This window comes from Chrysoperla carnea, chromosome 2, assembly GCF_905475395.1.
Source record: "Chrysoperla carnea chromosome 2, inChrCarn1.1, whole genome shotgun sequence".
NCBI lineage: Eukaryota > Metazoa > Arthropoda > Insecta > Neuroptera > Chrysopidae > Chrysoperla > Chrysoperla carnea.
Window position 1 is genome coordinate 73,804,136 of NC_058338.1, and position 26,178 is coordinate 73,830,313.

Genomic DNA, 26,178 nt, shown 5'->3' on the forward strand with positions numbered 1-26,178 from the left:
ATAGACATTTAAAAACGTTACATATAAAATAATTTTTTATCATTAAAGATAACAGGAATAGTAAAATATTTTCCTTATAAATTTTAAAAAAGTTTTAAAAGATTTATTTTATATTTTATTTATTATCTTGGTTCCACAATATACGAAATGCAAAACACGTTGAAGAGTCAATCAACTCCGATAATTATCCTTTGAATTTTTTTTAATAAATCTGAGCACTTTTTATGCCAATACAAAACTGGGTCAAGATAAAATTTGCGAACAAAAAAAAATAGTTAAAGTTTTTTTTTTTGATCCATTTTAATAAATGAATTTTGATCCATTTTTCTGGCTAGAGACCTGTCCATCAGTGCAAATCACCCTTTGATTTTTCGTGTAAGATAGGTTTTGTATAAGATAATTTGTACTTAATCCGTTCAATTGTTACAGGTATTTTCCGACAATCTCTCTAGAAAGTTATAAATAAACTAACATATGTTGATCTAAATAGCAACGAATTAGACGAAAATTGACTTCTTAAAATAGGAAATGTTTTGCGAGAAACTCGTTCAATATTCCGAAAAACTAGTGATCATAATATTTTATTTGGATATTCGTTTCAAAATATACAGATTTTGATTAAAATAAAAAAATGACTTTTTAAATTTCAGTTTTTTTATTTTTTTAAACGATTTAAATATTCTGGTCTTAATTTCGAGTAAAATTCCACAGTCAGTCTCCAAAAAGTGCTTCTTCTAATTACTATAAACTCAGCTAACTTTAATGATTACTTGGCCTTACTCATATCATCGGCCACAACGAAATTTTCAAAAAAACCATGCTACAAAAAGTGAGTATGAAAAGAGAAAGTATATCGACAATTTGATCCGTTTTGTAATATGATTTTATTTTACAGAGGAGGGAAATATAAAGAAAATTAATTGTATTACGTTAGACCCACAGAGGATAAATCACAAAATTATATAGGGTAGTTAAAATTATGAAATATTTTAAGTCGAATTCCCTCCGAATACTAACGATTTAAAAAAAATTTTTTTTAATAAATGTTAACTTTTTTTGACGATCTACTTTCTTTGACAATCAATTTAAAGTTTTAGTCTATCTATTTAGTTTTAGGATCTTAATTAACTACTAAAGCAACAAAGAGGACTAGGTTCAATCTGATGTCAGAACATGATTTCCTCCATCAAACTCTGCAACTTTTTTTAAAGTTATATTTTGATTGGTTAAGTTCAAAATGAGCTGTTAAACATAACAGATTAAAATGGCCCACTCTGTATATACGATTACAAATTTAATACCATATAAAATGAAATTAAGGGCGTTATATTATAAATGTTTGAAATAAGACAACACAACATGTTACACCATGAACCAAACACACAAAACTTTCAAACAAACTGTACAGAACTATTTAAAACCAAAAGTAAATCCTTCTATCTCAAATGTCCAGTCACATAATGTGCATAACACTGTTAAGCTTTAGACACTCTAAGTACCTATCATTATACATAATATCAGTATAAAACAATCATCATTCAAACACATACATCTCCATGAACCATGATGGGTGTCTTGTTGGTATACCCTTAAATTTATTTAAATCTTTGACTAAACAATAATCTGTTACAAAGTTACTTTTATTTGTACAAGATAATTCAGTTATCATATACATTTAAAAAGACAGTTCAATCGTGACATTGCTTTTCTTAGGAATTCAATAAAATTGAAATATGAAGACATATTTTCTATTAAAAAAAAAAAAAAGTATAAGATGCAGGAGTATAAAGAAAAGGAACTTTCCTGTAAAACTCGAAAATTTTTTTTGCAAAATAACGTATTGAATTGATTATAGACGATATTTCTAAAACAGCTCGTCTTATTAAAAAATGAATTTGTAAGTTTTTTGTATAAAATTTTTTGTATAAACTGATTTTTATCGAAATGAGTATTTTTAATTTACTTAAAGAGTTTCTCAACAAAAAATCGTCAAAATCACAAACCAAATGTTGTTTATTTCGGAAAGTGACAGAACTCAGTTCTTATAGTATCTGTGTCTTAAAAAAAAAAGGTTCATTAGACGATAAGATAAGTAGTTTCTTTTCGGAGTAATTTCAGGCGCCATCTGAAGTTCTTGCCTTATCAACGAAAATACCCGATTTTTTACTCTAATTTTCTTAAGGATGGTCTATCATTTTTTTAAAGTTTTTGAAAACTACTTGAAGTCTCCGTTAAAAAAATCAAAATCAAAATTTAAAAATTAATAATACGCTTTTGTAACTAAAAAATACGCTTTTGTAACTAGCTGAACTAAACGGTAAAAAATAATTTCTTTTAAAATAACCCTTTTTGATAAAAAAAAGCGTGGTGTAGTAAATTTTAATTAAGTATTTTAAATATTTTATAGACAGCTATTGCTAAAAGTAAAGTCATTATAAAATATTTTAAAAAGCACCCCACGCTTTTCTACGATATAATAACCTTTTTGAATTAAAAAAAATTATTTTCTTTTAGTTCAGCTCTTAACTCTCTTGTTTTTTAGTTTCTTAGACCATTATTTATTTATCAAATATTCAGAATAAAATATGGTGGGAGCGCAAATAAATATATATATTTTCAGATATGGAAATTGTTAATCCTGAAAATCCTGATCGGGATAATCAAATAAAACTAAAAAATTATTGTATTGTCATCAGTCCTTGGATAAGTATGCCAATTTTGGAGTTAATCCGACGTTTTGAAGGGGGTCAAAATTATGTTCAAAGATTTCGTAACATATTGACATACACATATGAAGCTAATAAAAGCGTGTTAAAAAAAAGATTCACTTGACAATCATGCATTTCTGGCGACATCTATAAAAACTAATATTTGTAGTTTTTATACCATGCACATATGTAATATGCAAGGTATACTAAGTTTAGTCCCAAGTTTGTAACGCTTAAAAATATTAATGCTACGAACAAAATTTTGGTTTAGGTGTTCATAAAAACACCTAATTAGTCCCATTTTCGGTTGTCCTGAGATTGTTAAAGTAAATTTTTACAGCGTACTCAGGACGTAAAAAGTGAGGTCGAGTTTGTAAATGAGCAACATAGGTCAACTTGGTCCTGGGTCCATAGGATCCATCTTGTACACCGTAATAGATAGAACAAAATTTTAAATGTAAAAAATGTTACTTATCAAAAAATAAACAACTTTTTTCCAAAATATTTTTTCGTAAACATCACTGTTTACCCGTGAGGGCTCAAATTAGGCGTAAATTGTATAGTATGTATTATACGGGAATATCAGTTATAACTTTAAGAGCATCGACAAAATCTAACACTGGAAGAAACAGCAATTACCCTGTACTAAATATTCATACTAGGTTACCACCACAAGTGATCGATAATTATTAATTTAATATGTACTTAATATGGGTTCTGTTATCTTTATTACCTAACGGTCAGCTAACCAAAACGACCAGCTAACCACAGCGACCAACACAAACGTTGGTTTGGCTCCACGTACAGTGCACGAGTTTGTGAAAGTAAATCAAATTTACATAATTCTATATTAAAATTATTATATTCCTATAAAATTATACCATTCAGCAGATATTTTAAGTCAATATTAATTGTTTAATATTTAAAATTAAAATTTATAATATTGCAAAAATAAATGTATTAAGTGTCGAATAAAAATTTATTACGGATTAATTTAACTTTACATATTTTAATAGCAAACTTTCATAGACACTCTCGTTCAACAGGACTGGAAAATTTAAATTATGTGAAAACTGTATAAGAAGATAATTGAAAAAAAAAAAACCTATTTTTCTCGAAACTGAACCAAGCTCAGTGTCCGTAGAAAAACGGACACAGTTCTTTCAAGTATCAAAGAAAAGTATATTTGCTAATGATTACATCGATAAAGTGAATTTGATCTCCCCTCCCAGGCGGAAGGGGTAACCTGATCACTGTTCAATACAAACAAATTAGTTCCAAATAGTTCGGGACTCGTACAGACTACTCTCTATAGCCTAAGTGTGTCCTTTGTGGACAGCCAATATAATCTAACCAAACCTTACCTTGCTCCTTTTCTTTCAAGACAAGGATAATGATACAGATTAAAATAGCTTAAGGCAAAAAAAGGAACAAGCAGTTTTCCAGAGAAACTTTATAACTCATAATTCCAAAATCACGTTACGTGAAAACAATAGCAAGCATACATACATAAGACAAAAAGTGGCTCAGTAGCAGAAAAAATTTAAAAAATTGAAATAGAAAATGAAGTAATTGGGTTTGAATATTGAATATAATGAAGACGAATTTGACTAAAATATTTTTTTTTATTATTGTCAAACAAAAAGTACTTTTGCATCTAAGTAGTTTTTTAAATCAATTTGAGCATAAAAATCCCTTCATTACATTTTATCCAGAAATTTGGAATAAATATTTCACTCTGATCTGTTTTTTACTACGCAACAAAGAAATATTACCACTAAAATCCCAAATACTTTTTCTAATTAATTTAAAAATATATTTTTGAAATAAATACATTTTGTTATCAATTTTTAAAACTACTACATGTTATGTTTTGACTATTAGTTCGTATATTAGAGTAAATAATGGAAGTATGGTATAGTAAATGAAGTTAAATGATGAGTATGAGTTGTTTTTCCACATCTCATCGTTACAGGGAAATAAATACCATCTATTACATACACTGATAACATCGTAATTGCGTTACATATTATCAAATATAATGTTCAAAATGTATATGTATGTAATGGTATCTCTATCTAATGTAATATTATGTAACATGTAAACCACTAATAATAGTAAGGCCATGGTATTAGATAGTATTTTGAGTATTTGATTGAATGGAATAATTTTGAACAAGTTTAACAAGATGAATCGTCCACTAGAGAGAGAATTTTGTGGTCTTGTACAGATTCATGCTAAAGAACATTACTGCCACTATTAATATACTTTAATTTTAGTTACCATAGAGGAGCGGCTGAACCTTGACAAAAGCTTATCCAAATTTTTTTACCGGCTCCTAGCAAGCACATCTCTGCTTTTCTGAGTCCAATATTTCTTCTAATCATGCATGCCTGGTTTGTTCATCCAACCTGATGTGGTTGAATCATAAGTTACTAGCTATATTCAAGCTTGGTAAGGATGTTTTACGAGAAATGGAAATGATGTATCTTCCACTCCATCAAGGTACAGGCAGGCCGCTCTAAATTCTTCTTAACCCCAACCAAGCCTATATATGGCCTTTTAGTTCTTGTCAGTGAGCCTGCAGCATTAACTTCTCTATCATTAAATTGTTCATAATTTAAGCCAATGACTTAAGAATCCAAAGATTATGATAAAGTTTTTTTTTGTTTTTTTTTTTTTTTTTCTTAAATACTTGAATATTTTACCAGTAAAAATTACAAAATTAAAAAAAAAAAAAAAAAAAACTGAGAAATTTTTTTTCGCATTTGAAACGTATCTAAGAACACTCTCCCTTAATATGCCTTTTTAATCTCCAAACTGAACCAATTTTGAGTATCAATGCAAAATTGTTCCGCCTAAATAACTAAGGAACCCTAAATAGCTAAGGGCAATCCCCATTAAATTACCTTTCAAACGAAACAAAAAAAATCCCAATCGGTTCATGCGTTTAGGTGCTACGATGCCACAGGCAGACACCCAAACAGACTGACACACACAGCGGTCAAACTTATAACACCCCTTTTTTTGGTTCGGGGGTAAAAACGGTATTTTTTCCTCTGTTTGTGTTACTTTTGAAACAAATCACTATTGTTCAACAACCTTTTTGATGTGGTAATGCTAATCGGAAAAAATTGACCTTGTCAATTGTTGTTATTCGCCCGGATTATTATTGTAACTACGAGTTGGTTTTGTTGAGTTTGTCGACAATCGGGTAGTTGGTTAGGTTCTGATGTTTTTAGTCCTTGCGTTAAAAATGGTACACTATAATTGAAATTTTTACCCCTTTATAAATAAAAAGATTTACTCCTTTATACTTGAGGGCAAAAATAAAACCGAATAAGGTTTGGCCTTAAAGTCAGTGTCAAGTACCCATGATCAATAAGTGGGGTCTTTTTTTAAACCACAATGTAAATGCTATGTGAACATCCAGAGACATACCCGAGGCAAACACATAGTCATTTTTGCAACCATTGCTGAATCTGTTATATTATTGTCGATGATGACGATTTTCAAAACCTGCAGGATGGGTATGTACAGTAATAAATGAATGTATAAGGGAGTATTCAGTCATATCTGTAAGGGAGTAGTAAGGGGGTGTTTTATCACACTTTTTAAAACGATTTACACGTTTAAAACGCAGAAAATTTCGTTTGGTTTTTTTTTTCATAATGATAATTCAATAATTTATAATAAATGTGTTTTTTTTTATATATTTATGTAGAAAAATAAAATCCGAGAAAAGAAAATATGGGAAAAAACGTATTCTTAGAAAATTGTTGTCATTGAAAAGAAAATTAAGCTTTGTAAACAGGAAATCAAATAATAATTCATTTATTCAAAGCGAGAATTTTTTTATTGACTTCTCGATTTTTAACTTCCATACTTTTCAAAAGATGGTATGATTCTCTCCCGCCTTATTCATAATCACTATCGAAAATATAAAATAAAATTTGACTGCCACATTATAGTCGACGAGTAGACGAAATAAAAACTCATGTTAAACAAATCAACAATTTGATGTCAAAATAGCTTCATTTTCGGTGAACAAGAAAGAATTCGTGTTTGATATAAATGAATTATAAACCAGAAAAAAATTGTACATAACCAAAAAAAGGAATATTAAAAAAAGAGCAAAAATAAAATATCAACGAAATAGCATATTGACGAAAACGACACCAAAGCAATGAACTACCTTTTTAAGGAAACTTAGATATTGGTTTTGTACAAAATATTGAATTTTCTAAAATGTTTTTCATACTTTACGTGCGAATGAAGATAATTTGCGATATCGACTTAGTTGATTGATATCAACGAAAAAATTTTCCATTTTTCGATGTAATATATATGTAATATACATTAACATTTTTATATTAATAAAAGTTTTAACCAATAAACTTGCAATTTATTATTTTCACGAAATACGCTTTCATTCATAAAAATTATTAGTTTTACTATTTAACAAGTGGTTTTTAACCAATATGTAGTAAAAAAAAAAATCCCTTAGTGTACGCAATTCCTTTGTAACGCTTTTTTTTTATAAACTAAAAAACCTAATATTTTTAAAACATTGACAAAATTGATCATGTCACTTTATACCTACAGTTTTGAACAACAACAACGACAAAATAGAAATTATCTCATTCCTTTTTTTCTTTGCACATTTTCTATAACATTTATGAATTTAATCATTGACTTCAAAATTATTTTATGATGTAACAAGAATTTAATGAATAAATATTTTCGTTTTTTGAAAATTACAGTCTGCCGCTTAATTGAAAAAACTCAGTCTCCCAGCCACTTTTCTCAAGCATGGCCAAGTTTGCGCAAGATTTTTTTCCTAAAAATACTATATAATACTTTAACTTTGCCTTGTTTCAAAAAATTTTGTCCGACAAAATCTGACACATAAACAAATAGGATTGAGTAGGATAAATTTGATGAAAAAAAACCTTTTTTAACAGCAAATATGAATCACAAATAATTAATTATATTAATAGAAACATTAATTAACTTTAAACTATTTAATTATATTAACATTTAGTACTAGTTAATAGAGCACAAACCTTCGTCTTCAATATCCAATATAAATCTTTACTTAATTGGACTAACATAGTAAAGAGAAATTGAATGACACGGTAAATCGAGAGCGACAACAATAATAACATGAATCCGTAACAGATAGATAGATTGCAGCTTACAAAGCAAATGAGGGAGAAGTTGAGGTAACTCAAAGACACTTTTCTATGCAAAACAAAATATTTGAGTTTTCTGACTTTTGAGCGCTCGTACAATTGAGTGGTAGTTTGTTACAGTAATAGGATAAAATTTTTAATAAAAATTTTTAATAGAAAATAAATTAACTTTTTCATACAGAAAAGCTGAGAAAAATGCGGCAGTATAATCAATGAAATCATTTGTGAGATCTAAAATCTCAAACTGAATGAATGTCAGGGTAAATATTAGTGTCTTACAAAAATTAAAAGCTTAAAAAGTAAATCCAAAATTTTAAAACTACCCCTTTGGCTTCTGTTTTATGGATTAATTAAACATTTACTGCATTTAACATACAAATACAAAAAACCCATAATTAATTATTCCTAAAAATCCCATGGATATAACTTGTAATAATTTTTGTTGCAGAAGTCTATGGAATTGCATACTTTTTTAAAACAGTCTTTAACATATTTTACGAGTTTGAGTTTATCAACAACAAACATTAAACTAAACAACTACTAGTGTTGTTGTTGCAATTTATTTTTATTTATATTCTTTTCAACGAAACAAAATGACATCACATTTTTTCTCAATATAACATCTCTACCTCTAATACATACCTATGAGACCGTCAGCACATCATAAAAAGAAATTTCGGTAAATTCAACTGTCTGATTTATGACGGATTAATAAAGGTAAATTTTTTAGTACAGAAAAATGAGATTTTAGCTGTGGCTTATATTGGCATTGCATCGAAAGAAATGACACATATAGTCAGGTAACATTCGAAGAGCTTGAAAAATGAGAAAAAATAAATAGTTTCGAAAGCATAAAGATGCAATTTATTTGTATGTATTTTATTGTCCATTATATGTATTACTTTCTTAAGGAAGTACGAGTGCCTAGGCAAGTTTAGACTTATGGTTGAAATTATTGTGCCTCATTATCAATTTTGTTATAACTTCATGAAGGTAGAGGAAAAATAAAAATAAAATTTTTCGATATCTGCTTTCGTGTTCGAAATATCGAAAGCTAATTCATATTTCGATATTTTGAAAATTAGTACAGATATCGAAAAATTTGATTCTTACTTTTCGTCTTATAATGTCAAGTTAAAACATAATACACCAAAATTGAAAATATATTGTTTTTTTAATTTGTGTCCCCACTACCGTGCTCATAAAAACTTAATTAATCGGGCACAACGGGTTCTTTTTGTTTTCAATAATTTATTAATGTTTTAACTTTAATTTAAATAGTTTTTTTTTTTAATTTCCACCGACTAGTAATGGAGAAATCCATGAAAACATATCACCCATCTGCCGTTTTCCCATAAGACCAATGTTAAATATGCCCACTTGTAAATCCATTTATTTATTTAAAAAATCGGACAACGCCTCCTAAAACCTTTTAGGAGGCGTCTTTTATCTAATATTGCTTTAGCGCTCGTACATCCTTAAATATAGAAGCTCGATTTGCATAAACTATGCACTCGATTTACGGTTAAGATCTACTTTCTCTATGTTATTAAAATTATTGGCCTTGTTAATGGCAAACAAAAAGCCTAATAGAAAATTCATTTCATTATGAGCTCCCGGTCTTAAAACTAAATAAGTACATAAAATATAATGACATATCTCATCGCTTCTGAAAAAATGACTGCCACCGATGTTGTTAAATGATCATTTTTTGTTCATTTAATGTATATTTATCAATTTTAATGACGAGTCATAATGATTTTAATAGATGGTTGTTTATTTTTTCTTTTTTAATATCACGACTGATATGTGTGCCATAATATTTTTAATAATATTCTTTCATTTAATATGTCTTTTTTATGCAGTTTTTTATTTTATTAAAATGGTAATCATCAATCGCGCATCTATAAAGAGGGCCACCTCTCCCTCAAAAATGTAAGAAAACGAGTATTTCACACAAGCCAATTTTTTATAACGTTGAGTAGTTTAATGCAATAGCGAGTAATCGAGATTCCTGTTTACAATGTGCAATAAATGATTAATATATCTACAAATTATTATAATCGTAACTTTATTTTGACGTTGCCGAACGAATGACATCTGTATTTTGTAAAAATTCGCATTTGGGGGTGATTAAGGTTAGACATTTCGGGTGAACAGATTCTTGTAATACGAATGACATCGGCACTTAATGGAAATTTTCATTTAGGGGTTCTATTGTCATAATTTTAATTTTGTCTAAGCTTTCAATTAGAGGGTGAACAAACGAAAATTTTTCGTCTACATGAATAAATTCGAAACACATTTATATCTCACAAAACTTTTAAATACACTTATACATCAACTAGAAAAGTAGGTATACTTCCTGCAAAAAAAAAATTATATTTTAATAAAATTCAATTTACCATTTCCTTTGGTCAGCTTGATAAAACGTCAGATATTAAAAATACCTTTACCCCCAAAAAAATACCGGTAGTTTTAAAAAGCTGTGAAGGTATATTTTATTATCTCCCGTAAAAATAACAAAGATAAATGATATAAACATTTTATTAGTAAAAATGAAATAGAATTTCTATGTTTTTAAGATAACATGGTTTGTTTGACAGATTGACAAAACGTGTACAAGATACAAATATTAAAAGTTTATATAAAACCTTTCTATGTTTGAATAGTATTCTTGACGTTTTCTAATAAACTGAACTGGATCAATAATAAATAGTACCTCAAAATTAGTAAATATCATGGTAAAAATTAATCCATCTTTAAAATTTTTAATATTTTTTTAATTTTAGTTATTTGTTAGGTTGTAAAAACTTCGTAAAAAAATTGTACCTCTCAGCGGCGTATCTAACTCCCATTTTTGCGGAGTAGCTGGGGTTTTAATCAGTTTCTTACAAATTACAAAAAAAAAACTGTTCAAGAAAAAGTAAACCGTCAAACCGTCCATCTTGTAAACCGTTAGAGATAGAACAAAAGTTGAATGTAAAAGTTATTTCTTATAAAAAAAATTAACAACTATTATTTGAATCATTTTTTCGTAAACATCACTGTTTACTCGTTAGGGCAGAAAAAATCATTGAGGTCCATTTTCTCCTTTTCAAAAAAAAAAAAAATGCATTTTTTCTTACTTTAGTGCCTCTATAACCGCCAATCGAACCAGCACTTCTTCAAGTCTAGTCTTCATCTCCAAAAACGAAAGTAAATAATGACAATATAAGATTTGTTTCAGTGTATATCAGCATTGACTCTAAGTCAGTAAAATTTGAAGCTTTATCTGTGTAACAGTTGCTCTCAAACACATGGACCGATATTTATTTATAATAATCACGTTTATTCCAAATTTCGTAGAAAAATGAATTTCAAAACCTGGGAAAGAGTAAAATATTTTTAATCCCAGTTATTCCATTATAAACAACTTTTAAGAATGTTCACATTTTGATGTTAATCCCACGTCGAATCATAATAACCTATTTAGCAGAAATTCACCATAGTTGAAGTTCATATATTGGATCGTACAATATGAATCTTGTATGGTATAGTATCTGTTTGAAACGAAAATAGAAAGATTTAATAGTGTGTATTCTTTACAAACAGAGTTACTAGCTCTAAGACTTACTTGTCTTGTACATACATGGTACATAATAATATATAAAAATGAATATAATGTTGTAAACACCCACCCTCATTCCCTCAGTTGCTAGTGAGTAGTTTATTAAATGCATCTTTCATAACGGTTATGTCTACATACCATTACTCAAATGTCAAACAACAACCCTTAGGATAAATGGTATTCTATTGCATTTTATTATAGGCAATATTATATCATTTTATATAAATCTATATTTGTTTACAGAGAGAATATAGGATGTTACATGAAATGATAATATTTTCTAAACAAGGGAAATTAACAAAATTTCATAAAATCCACGATAGTTCTCTCAGATTGTTTTAAAACATAGCCAAGAACACTCTCGATCGAGTCAACTTTTAAGCAAGCACCCGGTAGGAACTATATTCCTTTCGTACCTAGGTACATTGTAAGAGTAGCTCTTACTTTTTTTACTTACAAGATATTTTACTGAAAATTTAAGGTATTAACTTTAGAATTCAAATAATTGTTTGATTCTTTAAAGAATTTAATTTTAAAGCTACTTTTTGTTTTTACTGTTTGAAAAATTGTAGTACTAGTTTAAAAAAGACAAACTTCTGATTTAGTAGTCAACCCAATATGTGAGTACATTACATTTTGTTTGATTAGGATATTTATTATGACAAGCCATAAAAATTCAATTGTACTTACTTTAAATTACTATGATTTCTTCTGTTAACTTTCACAACAAAATTTTTTTAAATTATAAAACATAAAATTTTGACAAAAAATACAAATTGGCAGTTATAAGAGGATTTTTTCACTGTCTCAATATTCGTGGAAACCTAAATCGATTTTAAAAGTTTTAGTTTCCTAGGTAACCTAGATGTCGGTTTTTGGAGTCTGTTGCAATTTTTTCAAGATATACCAAACAAGTTATGTTAATCAAAAAATTTTACCACATGTCTAGTCATACTAATGTATCCCCTATCGCAATATACCAGACTTTTGGTATCAATGTTTACCGTCGAACCAAAGTCCATGCTAGACATCTATTTTATAATAAATAGATAGGTGTTCCACCGCATTCATTTTAAATGTTGGAAAAGTTTACTAAAAGTTGGAAACAATCTAACAAATGTTTTTATTTACATTGTATTGATTCACTTTAAAATGTTTACCTTTATAATCTTTTTCGTTTCATTTTTTTTTTTTTTTTTTTTTTTTAAATAAATATTTGCCATAAAAATTATTCAATCCTTATAAAAATATAAGAAAGATAAACTAAGAGGTAATTTTCTTTGGGTTCATTGTATAACATTTATAAGTTGCGCATTTAAGATGAAGACACCTTCGTGATAGAATTATCGATTTGATAATTACACAGTAATAAAGGAGGGTGGGCTACGTTTTTTAAGATAGATAACAGAAACCTGAACCTAAAACTCAGCCTACTACAAATTGAAAAATTGAAAGAAAAAAATACTACATTATGATTGACACAATGCTAGGAACTCTGAAGACGAAGACTGATGTCAGGCGGTTGCTATTAGAGCAGAATACAACTTTTGGAGCTTGGTAATGATGCGAAGCGGTCAAGTAGCAGCTATTATCCCATAAAATTGCTGTCCCTTAATTTGTTACATAAATTAACGTATAAAAAACAAAGATTTAAAAATAATTATAACGTTTTACCATCATAAATATCATTTGTCAGGGACAAATTAGTCCCTGTTGTATGTACGTATGTGTACGAGACCAAAAAAGATATAATCTGTTTTACATAAAGCCTATAAACAACTGACTTCCAACCATACGAGACAATATATAAAACGTATATCCACCTAAAAAGTTTGTCGCATTAAATTTTATGGAGATTAAAAATAGAGAAAGGAGAAAAAAAACAAAAACAACCGTATATAAACCCATTTACTAAAACCCCAACGATGTACAAAACGATTTTCTAGAACATCTTTAGGCCATTTGGTACACCAGTCACCACCATATGATAGCTTCTACTAATGACCAACAGATGACCACATATAGAAAATATCATTGAGCTAGAAACTACAACTACTAGAACTGCTACAACACTAATTATTATTAGTATCATTTTAGTTGAAATAATAAAGGATAGTTAAATACATTGCATACCATTTATTTACTTAATATCTCTTTTTATTATATTACACATTATATTAAATAATATCATTTATCAATGTACTGGATGTCCTGCAAAGAATAGCGACTGTCTTTAGAAAATAGTTTTGTCGTATCGATTCGTTTTTCCCGTCTCTCGTGACATCATTAAATGGAAAGAATTAAGCCTTTGGGTAGATGAGAATAAAATATGCTTCTTATTATTGCTAAAGTCCTTAGTCTTGGCAGATTCTGACTAATTGGACTGATAATCAATAAAAATAGACGAGGAAATTTAACACAAGAAAACGTCAAAACTTCGAAAATTTCTAAAGTAAGATGGATCGAAATGCGGCTTTTGTCATTAGGTTCTAGAAGGTATTTATAAACTTTGTGAACATTGCAAATTATGGGGAGATAATTTTCCTCGTTTGTGTACAAATGTACAAAGTGGACTGAAAATGACTCAGGTTTTTGGGGTCGCAGAACACGAATCCGACATTTAAAAAAATCCTCGGAGTACCTGAGAACCTGAGCATCCTGATTACAAAGGCAGAACATATTCCATAAAAAGCTTATAATGAACAAGAAATGCAAAGATATGAATGTTATATGTACTAAAAATGTACCAAAAATGTACAAAATATGAATTTTTTTATGCTTAAACAAGGAAAATTATCTCTTCAAAATTTGCACTGTTCAAAAAGTTGATAAACCTTCTAGAACCTAATGCAAAAAACCGCATCACGATCCACCTTACTTTAGACACTTCCGCGGTAAAATGTTAAATTTCCTCGTTTAGAATCATTAGTAGTAAATCAGAGTCACTTCACATTGTCATAGGTTGCTGAGACCAATTCTGGTGATTTTATAAATATTCTCGAGCATTAATAATTTTCAAATCTGATTAAAGGCTGTTTGAAAATCGATTTCCTGTTCATATATCAGGTTAACAAAGCCTAGAGGAGCGTTTAACGTTTATTTGAAAGCTAGTTGAGTATCTTTAGATGGATATTCGATTAAAATTATCGTTCGATAATTTTGTGGGCCAGCGTCAAAGTTTCAGAAGTTTACTAGCTTTTAAATTTCCTTTTGCCCTTTTTGTTAGTATATCATGGAAACTCTATACTTTAACTGGTTCCTAATAATAAAAGATATTCTAATTGTAATATATTAAATGCTCTTTGTCTAATGTACACACAATTACAAAATGTATATTAGTTTAATTAAAACATTGTTAATATAAATAAGAGAGCATTGTATTTAATGGGATATATATGTCTTTGTTTAACGTATATATATATATATTCCTACAAAATGATTTTATGTGTAGATTCGTATTATAAATTCAGTAGCGGTAACTATTTATTTTAATTAATGCATGCATATTATTATAATTTGTATTATTTAATATTCAAATCACAATTTTGTGGTATAGATATATATTATTTAAGATAGCGTGAATTTATTGTGGATGCGAATTTCAATAACGTAGTTAACGAAACGAATGAAGGAACAACACCCTTATTCAAATTATACCGTAACAAAAAAAATTTGAGCATATCTTTAAATACATATAATTTAGCGCTATCGTTGAATGAAAAAAGCGTGGCCTTTTATCGGTAAAACTCTTTGATCATGCTTTCACCATTTACTTTTTATTAAGTAAAATTTCCTTGTTAGTAATTTTTTTCGTTAGTTTTGCGCAGGAGAGGATGAAGTATTGCTATTAAAAAATGTTGCCCCTTGCAGAATATTCTGAAGTTATAAAAAGCAAGCTAGATACAATACTGTTACGGGATATCTACTGCCAGATTCATTTTTCATAGAGAACTCATTTTAGGCTCATTGGATTCCGAGTGAATTAAAAATAATTCAACTAAAGAGAAATAATTTTCACCATTTACAGTGCTGCTAGTATTCATTTAAGATTGTAAAAAATTCGTAATATCAGAAAATTATTTCTAAAGTTTTGTAACGTTTGAAACCGAATAGTAATTAGTCATAGTTATCAGCATTCATGTTAGAGTGATGAAATTTTTAGTATTTTCCCTGAGCTGATATCAGAGCTACGTTCGATGGTACAAACAATTCGTACCAAAATCTCAGTATAGAACTTTATGTTTTTTTTTTCCAAAGCAAAACTGAAGTGAATTAAAAAGGAGAGTGATTAAAACTAAAAATTCGTAAAATAATTTTAAAAGTATAATTTAATATAGGTAAATTTTATGAACTTCTTTTTAGTTCAATGAGAGCCTAATGACGCAAACATGACCTCAGTGTGAAAATCAGAAGTAGAATCTCCCCAGCACAAAACTACCGAAAAAAGAGTCAAAAACTACCAACAAAAAAAAAGATGAAAGAGTTTTAACGGTTAAAAATCACGCTTTTTTCTTTCAACTCGAGCACTTAAGCCTTCGGTAAAAAAATGTTTTACTCCGTGAGATGTAAACTCTCCAAAATCACACGCCAAAAAGTAATAATAGAGTCAAATATTATTCACTGCTGAGGCTGAGTTGGTTTTTTAATTTTATCTTCATTAATTCCAATCATCAATTGGAGAAAAACTCCAATGGTTGCATTTTATTGTATTCATAGTTTTCGTCTTATATTGTCAAGTTATAGCATAATTCATCATCAAAATTGAAAGTATATATTTTTTTAATTAGTGTCGGTATTTCCGTGCTCATACATCCTTAATGAACGCTACTGACAAAATAATAGTTTTATAGCGAATAGTAACAATAAAACAAGTAGAGCATTATTTAAAGTGTGGCTGTACACTAGTTGACCAACACTACAGACTATGGTTGCCAAACTATACCCATTACGACCCATACACATATAAAATGGTAAAATGGTAGTATGATATTCAACATTGTTTATAATGGTCGTTAAATAGTAGTTTGCATTAAATTTGTGTGTACTTAATGTTTAACAACAAAACCTTCTCTCTATACCATCATATAACGACCATTTATCTAGCGACCACCAAATATATCTCTACTAGGTACTAAAAGTGTGTGGGCTTGTAGACAATAAATTTGGTATAATATTTCAAAATTAAATTGCCATTAAAACATTAAAAAGTTCAAATTATAATTTACATTGTTTTATTATTTTATTTTACTAAATAAGAATATTAGAACTTATTTTATTATTAGAGGAAGACAAAGTATCAGTGTTCCGTAGTCTTACTCATATTAATATCAAATTTTTATAATGGTATGAGGTATATGTTTTCCTGGGGGAAGAAAACTTGTCCTACAAAATTAATATATCCCGCTAATTATTTATGGTAGTCTAACTATAAAAATTGTGAAAAGTCACAAATTAGTAAAAATAATTACTAGTAACATTTTTAACATTAAAGTAAACGCATCCTTTCTATTCCTTACTTATTTCCTTGAATTAAGTATCGAGCTCGTTGACTTAAGAAATATTTACTTGTTATAAGAACTTCAACAATCCAGTAAATAAGTCAATCTAGTTTTTACGGCTAAAAGTGTCTATGGCTAAGAACTATTCAAAATGGCTATACACATTTTACTGGATATACTATTTAGCATTCAAAAACGTTTCGTAGTTGACTCTTGCAGTAAAGCCCGCGGAAAAATTTTAATTGGCTGCTCGATTGCCTTAGTTGTCAAAATTATACTTAGAGAGGATGAATCTTGAGGAATGCACCGAACTTTAGGAGTGTCTTCTACATGTTGAAAACAATGTAAAAAAAACCCAAACCCTCCAAGCATAGGTGCTACGAATTCATAAATACTACGAAAATAATAATATTTAATATTTTAAAAGAATTCGATTCCTCAAGCATAGATGAAACCACGAAAATCATCGCAGATTCGTTGAAATACCTTAAGAATAAGTTGTGCCACAAAAAAGATCATTTAATAAAGTAAAAGTGATGCAATTGAAAATCTTGACTTCACCCACCAAAAAAATAAAATAAAATCGGATATGAACATTTAGGTTCTTTTACATTATTTTCGAGTGTAAAAGACACTTTTGGACTTTCGTGCATCTTCAAGGCTCACCCTATATACAATCATTTATCAAATAATTAAAAAATATCAATACATTATGTGCTTTTAAAGGAACCCGCAATATTAGGTAGCAAAAAATCTTTCTCTGAAACTTTTTCTAATCCATCCTAAAATTTTCTTTGGATCGTTCTGATAAAAAGCTCTTACGGCCACAAAAATTTTTAACTAGCAGTGGATCATTCTAATCAACAGCATTCACGGCCACAAAATTTTCGAATCAATAGTTTTTGAGTTACTTTCTGGAGTTTTCCTGCTTTCAAAGCTACACAAACATTATAGTTATATAGCCCGTAGCTAATTGGATATCTTAAGGAATAAGTTTTAATTTGTCCTCATGAATGTGAATTTTTATATGAAACTAACCATTTTTGAAGAGCATGAACTACGATTGATACAACTACATTTTATATAATTTAGTTCCCAAATAAGCGAAAACGGCATTTCACAGAAAAAAATGCATAAGGAAGAAACTAAAATCTAGTTTAGTCGGCTTTTTCATATTAAATACATTAAAAACTTGAAAGTAAACAAATTATTCTCATCAGACATACTTTAAATATTTTAACTGTTGAGTTTGTAGAGAAAAACATGGTTAAAGCACCTTAAAAGCGTTACATTTTACATGTAATATAAAGGAGGTTATGTAATAATTTTCATAGACAAAAAAGATTGACGGATTTGATTAATATTTTACCTTCGTGTTTACTTTATATCATTTACTGTCAGTCTACTTTACGAACTGATTAACATTTCATTTGAAAATTGTTGTAAGCTTTGTACGAAAACCATAGAGGAGAGAAGAAGAATACTAAATAAATACAATCCGTAGTGCATATGACTTTTAGAGTACAAATCAACCATTCTCAGAAGTTAAACATTTTAAAATGATATATTAAACTAATTAAATTCATTTTTTACAATTGTCTTGAATTACGTTTTATTCGACTAGTTATTTTGTATTTATAGTGTATCATAAGCATTAGTAACGATCGAAAGATTCTGATATATTATATATGTTTATAGTCTATAAAATTTTAGTAAAGTAACACAAGGACGCTTGGCATGAATTCAAAAAACCCGGGTTTCATTCCTGGTATTTGTGTATGTCTTTTTTCAATTTTCTTGAATTTTATGTATTTTAACTAGTGCGTCCGATGACATATCCAATTTATAAGCAAGTTCCAAAGAAAAATTGCGCTTGTTTGAAGGGACGAGCGCGTGAAGGGATGGCGACTCTTTCTAATCGATTCTAACCAGTTTGAAGTGAATTATTCAATCAATCATTTATTTTTTCAATTTTCTTCATATTCTTGAAATAAATAAGTTCTATTAGTGTTTAAAACAACTGGCTGGCTAAACAAATATATTAGTAAAAAAATAATTTTAAAAAACCCGACTGCGTTAATTAAAATCTAAACAAACAAAAAATCACACCTGTTAACATGGCGACTTTAACAGTCGGGATCCGTTAATTGAAAAATTTGAGCGGGTCTAAATTTTAATGGATCTCTTCTATTAAAGTCGCTATGTAAATTTTCAAATACCTATTAAATGATATCCTTTTGGCTTTTTGTTTGGTATTTTGTGGCGCTAGAGCCCAAACAAAACAACTTTTGATATATAGTTTCTAATGAGCAATTGCAGGCTATGACGTCAACAAGTTATTTTCCTTTATTTATATTTCTACATTTAAATCTTTCATATTTTTGTAGATATCCAAAAATTGATTTTGAAGCAATAAAAAAACTTTGGGCAAAAGGCTCATTATATAAATAAAAAAAGTATTGTTCCCTTTACTATGGAAACTCCTGAAATGAACTCATGCGAATAGTATATGAACAATTTGTACACCAACACTATAAAAAAACTGTGATTGATTTTGCTTTATTCTTATCAATTATGTAATATTTTTTCACGTTTCTTTTGATCTCTTTTACACATGAATGATCCAAACACTTCAATTCGTATTTATAACCTTAATATAAAACAAGTGAAAACAAACAATCGACTGAGTTAATTGTAGAAATACCATGTATAGACAGTGTTGATGCGCGATCGTTTGTTTTTTTGACGTCACGTAAATAACGTCACATATACCTACATGGTATAAAAACACTAGCTTCTAATTTAATAGAAATAAAGCTTTGTTTATAATATTTTGAATATTTTGAAAATAAAGTTATAAATTTTTAATTTCGATTCTTGGGATTGGAGTAAATAAATTTCTATATATAGGTGAACTAGAAGTTTTTGGTATGTGGCGGCTTTGTGAACTAGATCAATGGGTGTCTGATATACATACATCGTCTCTTTTAGCATTAAACTACTACACTACTGTTTTGTGGTTTTAATATGCCTACGGCAGGCAAACATTTAAGAAGACATGTACGGTTTATATACGTTAAGTATTCGATATTTAACTGTTCCGTTGTTATGTCGCGGTATATATGATGTAATACTAAACCACCTTTACCATAATGTTAACTAAAAACGGTTTACTCTTGTCTCACAAATGTCAAATATTAGACAACATCAAAATTTCTACCTCATATGTGTTTATCTTACGTCGACTACCTAGAAAATACCTCACATAACTTTACTTTGTTTGATTCATGTATATATTATTATTTTAATTATTAACCGAACTATAATATTATGAATTTCACTTTTTGATATATTCCGTGAAAATTCTTTTGGGGAATCATGTACTATTTTAAGTGATTCTAATTTATATGAATATTCATTAAGTAGGAACTCTTTCGGGAGTGCCTATCAATGCATTAATATAAATCGGTGAGATTCTTTTAAACAATCATTCTAGTCTATTCTAAAAAAATTTTGTTGCCCGTTTAGTTTAAAGTATAACAATTTGATTTTATTTCCTTGCCATTTATATTATTAATTAATATTTCGCAAAAATTTCTCAGCATTTGGGTAATTTTTGGATTATCCAATTTTTGGATTATTTAATACCAAAAATCTAGACGGAATGCATAGTAACTGCTCTTAATGTAAAATTTAAAAAATTGAAATATATTTCTTCTGAAATTGATAACAACACTTTCAAGTGAATGAAACAAATAATATAATGAAAAAGTTAATTTCCCGTCCTAAAGCATTTTTCCTGTACCGTTTCATCCGATAAACATTTAAAATAGTAGGTAAACATATTCACACTGGCGTTAAAACGCTACTTGAAAGTCACTTTTGTTTTACAATTTCAGAAAAATTAGCTTGTGTACTTCGTACGAAAGCATATGCTCGGAAGCGGCTGCTAATTCGAGAGTTGTCCGGGAATGACTTACAGTCTAATTGCAAATTTACAATTTTACTGTTAGCACTCGATTCACCAATTATCACTGCAGGGGAAATCGTGCAGAACGGATGAACTATTTACTGAAACTCGTGCCAAATTGCCTCTTGCATACTCGGGTTATAAATTTGTGGTCAAATGACAACTAAAGCACTTGTTATATGTAAACCTACAAATATTTATAGTATTTTAATTTTTCTTATTTTGAAGTTTAAGTAATACCCATCTACAAATCATAAGCCTAATTTCTTGGAAACCGTAGAATCCACAGCGATAATGAAATCATTTTGTATTTCAAAATTTTCATTTACTGGCATATCAAGACAAACTAAGGTAGTACGAGCGCCAAGGCAAGTTTAGTATTGTGGTTGAAATTATTTGTACCCTATTTTCAACTTTGATGATGAATTTTGTTATAACTTCATGAATGAAAACGAAAAGTAACAATGAAATTTTTCGATATCTGCCTTGGTTTCCGAAATATCGGAAGCTAAATAATTATACAAAATTTTCAATTTTCCATATTTTAAAAATTACTCCAGATATCGAAAAAAATTATTCTTCTTATTCTTCTTAGTAAAGTCTTAGTCTTATATTTTCAAGTTATAACTCTGTCAAAATTGAAAATATATAATTTTTAATTTGTGTCCCCACTGCCGTGCTCATATATCCTTAATTAATCGGACACAGAGGCTTTTTTGTTTTCAATAATTTATTATTGTTTTAACTTTAATTTAAATAGTTTTTTTTTTAATTTCCATAGACTAATTTTGAACAATCCATGAAAACATATCACCCATCTACCGTTTTCCCATAAGTTCAATGTTAAATATGCCCACTTGTAAAGTCATTTATTTATTTAAAAAATCGGGCAACGACTCCTAAAATTTTCGGATTTGATTTAGACTTAGTCCAACTTCAAATTTTTAAAAAATCAAGCCTTTTATGCAAAATTTCCCTGGCGCTCGTATATCTTTAATAGTAATTATTATCATGGCAAAATTTAACGCAAATCAACCGAATAATTTCGAAAGTCAAATAAACATACAATTGATAAAAAGAAAATTTCTACAGCACGTAAAAGAATAATATATCAGTCGCCAATTACAAACATGTACCTACCTTCTATCTTATAATATTAATAACATAATATATTTACTTATAAATTACGTATTAACTTGCTCGTTTCGAGACCAATTCAAAAGTTTGTTCTTGTTTTTGTTTGAAATAAATCATACACGGATGCATCCGACAATTTACAAATGTTTAACATAAGTTTGTGATGTGGTCATACCATATATACATAAACAATCTCATACACCCTCATATGTGTCTCTCTACAAGTCTACATTCTCAAACCCTTTCCTTGAAAGTTACACAGTAACTTTTGAAATGAATCTCTCCATGTTCTTGGTATTTTATACACACTAACGTTAATTTTATTTGTATGATCAATTTGAAAATAATTGATACTTAATTCAATTTCGATGTGTTTCGAAATCTATATTTGATTAAGTTTTGATGAATATTTATAACGAAAATCTCGCACAAAAGAAATATACACACATCGTATGGCATTCTTTTTAACTTCGTTGTACAAAGTGAGGGAAATGTAGAAAATATTCGATGTTGAACTCACGAAAATATCAGTTTTGAGCATCCCCTAAATCCCTTTTGTCTTGTTTCGACAAAAATTTTTGATATATCGCTAAAATTTTTGGTAACCGTGGCTGTATATAATATGTCCTCTATCATTGGTAGACTGTAAGAAATTGATTATGTTTTTCTGTTACGAGCTGATAGTCTAATATTATGACCGGAATGAGTACAAAATCAGATTTGAAAATTAAAGAAAATTAATTTCTTTTCAAAATAGCTTAAAAAGAAGCTTATACCATAAAGTGTAATAAAATTCAGTGACATTCCCAAAACGAAGTTCAACAAACACAAGGGTGGTTTTTAGGGAGACCATTCCCCAAAAAGTGGACCTTTTTTATCTTTATTCTTAACTGTCTTTATTCTTAACTGGTCTTTATTCTTAACTGGTGTTTATCATCCTGGAAAAGTTTGGTCTAGTGGAGTCACTGAGGTACAAAAATCAGTACAGTTTTTGTTTGTGAGTTGTATGAGGAGAAATAGTTTGTTGTAAACGAAGTCTTTTCCAGGTTTGGGTTACAGGTGTAAAAAATGTTAACAATCGTTTAATTCACATGTTTTTGGAAACTCTTTTAAACTTCTGAAACATTTAAATCAAAACATTTATTTACTTATTTTTTTCAGATGTTCATTTGTCCTGAAATTGTTTTATCATTAGTTAAAATTTAATATTAATGTTTGGCGCAAAGTGATTGGTAGTCTCTAGAATTCTATGCCATTGGAAAATAACTAAAAATGAAGTTAAGTATTTGAGAGAATCATGTAATATAAGTGTCATTCAAAATGTTCGATACCTCTCTTGAATTTCAGAAAATATTGATTGAAAAAAATTACCGAGACAAAAATTGTAGAATTTGGCCCGTACAATATAATGGAGACCTTAAATTTGGCCTTGCCTTGACTATGAAGATCATTTCAACGTTATTCATGATGTATGAATTCATTATAAAAGTTTTAGAAAATAATTACTGAATCGATAATTAAATGCATTTCACAATGAGGCGTTTTTAGGTCACCTTTCGCATCGAATTTTTGTTCTGAATCTTATAATCAAGAACTGAATAATTATTGAATTTTAAAAATTTATACTTTGCAGTGACCTTTATGGTTATGGATAATTCTTATAATGAAGAACTGAATAAATAATCAATTTTAAAAATCAACTAGAAGTAACTTTTATGGTCACGGTTAAGGTGATATCTAAGGTCACAATTTATTTGTACAAGCAAAAACCTACAGGTTTTGCCTTGGTCATTTATTTTCCGGCCCTTGTTTTCTAAAATTGAGTCATGGTCTCAAACTTCTTGAACAATCTGTACATTGTCTATTGTTCATAATTTTAGAAAATTCACAAACAAACAGAAAATGTTCTGCTACGAATGAATATATAAACAAGCAACAAACTTCTCAAACGGAAGTTAGATAAGCCTCGGACGTCGACTCTCTCTCAGTATATATTTTGTTGTTAATAGTAACACAACAGCTTGTTGTCCTACACTTGTGATAATGTGTACATATTATACATATATATACGAATAGGAACATTATGTGGTCAGGACGAGAAGATATACAAACAATCGCATAAATTTACTACGTGTTATATGGTAAATGAGGGGGTTGAGACGAAGGGTATAAGTCCAGGGCACATTGGCACATGATGAACTCTGAGTAGGAATAGAAAAAGCTCCTATGACATAATTAAAAAGTTGGTGCTTATATTGTTGAGAGTAAAAATTTCAGAATATATGGTACTATTCGTTTTGTTTACTGCTAATTTAGTTCAGTTGATTTGCGAGAACCGCATTGGCGTCAATGTGGTCAATTTACTCTATGCGTAGTCACGGTAGGGAGAATAAAATCGGCACCCATACTTCCAGTGGATAAATTAAGTGTGAAAGAAGGCTGTTATAACTAATTTTCAATTGTAAATAATTTTCAAATATGAATGTCAAACTAAAGTTATACAATAAAAAAGCAATTGAATAATTACAACTTGTTGCATTAGAATTTGTGAAAAAAATTAATATAGTCACTTATTTAAATTTGATAGGAAATAGTATTAAATTTTCCATGTAAACCATATACATAATGCCGGTTTTTCACAAAACGGACAAACTTAAGTAAAACACAAACTCGTGCTGAATAAAATAAACTAATTTTTACAAAAAGTTTTGCAACGAAAAGGCTATTGCTGTTTCAATTTTACACTAAAAAGTAAAAAAATAAAGATAATATAATGTAGTTAAAATTTTTGTTATTTTTGGAGTCGGTGTCAGCCAAGCTAATGTATCAAACTGTTCTGCCAGAGTTGTTTCCTTGACTGACACCGACTCTTTATTTTTTTATTTTTTAGTGTATATTAATTTATTTTGGAAAAGTTTTTCTTTTGAATTCGACTTTCTTTTTGTTAAAAGTTTTTTATTTGGAACTTTGTTCATAAAAGTTTTTTTTCTCTAAGAAGAATTTTCTAAGCAATGTTTAACCAATTTATCATGATAAATTAATTAATTATCTTTTATAGATCTTTAGCATGCTAAAATATGAGATACTAATTTTATTAATGAAAAACTCACAACTTTAAAAAATTATGTCACTGTTGATATTTATATTGTTTTACCCTCAGGAAATTTTCACAAATAACAGAATCGGAAAGGAAAATAGGTAAAGTTGATAATTCTCATAAGCCAATCCGACCTGGACTATTTATGGTACAAAATATTTTCTTCTTCAGTTCAGTATGTATCAGACAGACCGCTAACTAAACCACTAACTGACATTTGTAACAAATTGCAATAACGCGCCAGCTTGATTCTATCTAACCAAATTATTTATCTTTTCGGAGAAAATAAATTATTTTATTTCTGAATAAATAAGTTATAAAATTTCATAACATTATTTGCGACTCTTTTTTTGTCTGTTAAAATGTTTATAAAATATAAATAATCATTTTTATTGCACACAAAAAATAGCTTTCGGTTTTTCTATTCTACAAAATTTTCTTCTCAATGTAGTTCTGCTATTGATAAATGGAAAGTAAACAGGTGGTCTAAATTGGAACTACTAACAGAGCGGTCCACTTCCTTTTTAATAGTTCAAATTTTTATCGCCAGGTGGTGGGATTTATCTTATTTGAATTTGAATATTTTTTATTTAAGTATTGCCATCTGGTAATTTAAATTGTAACTACTGAGCTCGGGTCTTCTTCTGATTTTAATAAGTACGAATTATTTCTACTATCAACGCGGGCAACGCTCTGACAATTTTTCGATTTAACTATTGCAATGACTTTTTAGTGTGCAAAATCACCCAAAACAGTATAAACAACTTTTGTGAATTGCGCTAGCTGAATTTTTTTCAGGAACAGTCTTTAATCTTATCCCCGAGGAGAAAATTACCGAAAGCGTTCCACTAGCTTAGCAGTAAAAAGAACGTAAACAGGTATAAAGATAGGCAGACTTAATTAGACAACAAACAGAGTTAAATTTTCTGTAAAAATAATTATTTTAACCGATTTTTTATAGAA

At 28.7% G+C, this 26,178-nt stretch overlaps 1 protein-coding gene across 1 annotated transcript in view; it reads left to right on the forward strand.

Annotated features, from left to right (window-relative positions):
• Nucleotides 1-26,178, forward strand: part of LOC123294251 (LIM/homeobox protein Lhx1-like) — a 320,182-nt gene that overhangs the window by 132,553 nt on the left and 161,451 nt on the right. The gene's annotated exons all lie outside the window — the stretch shown is intronic.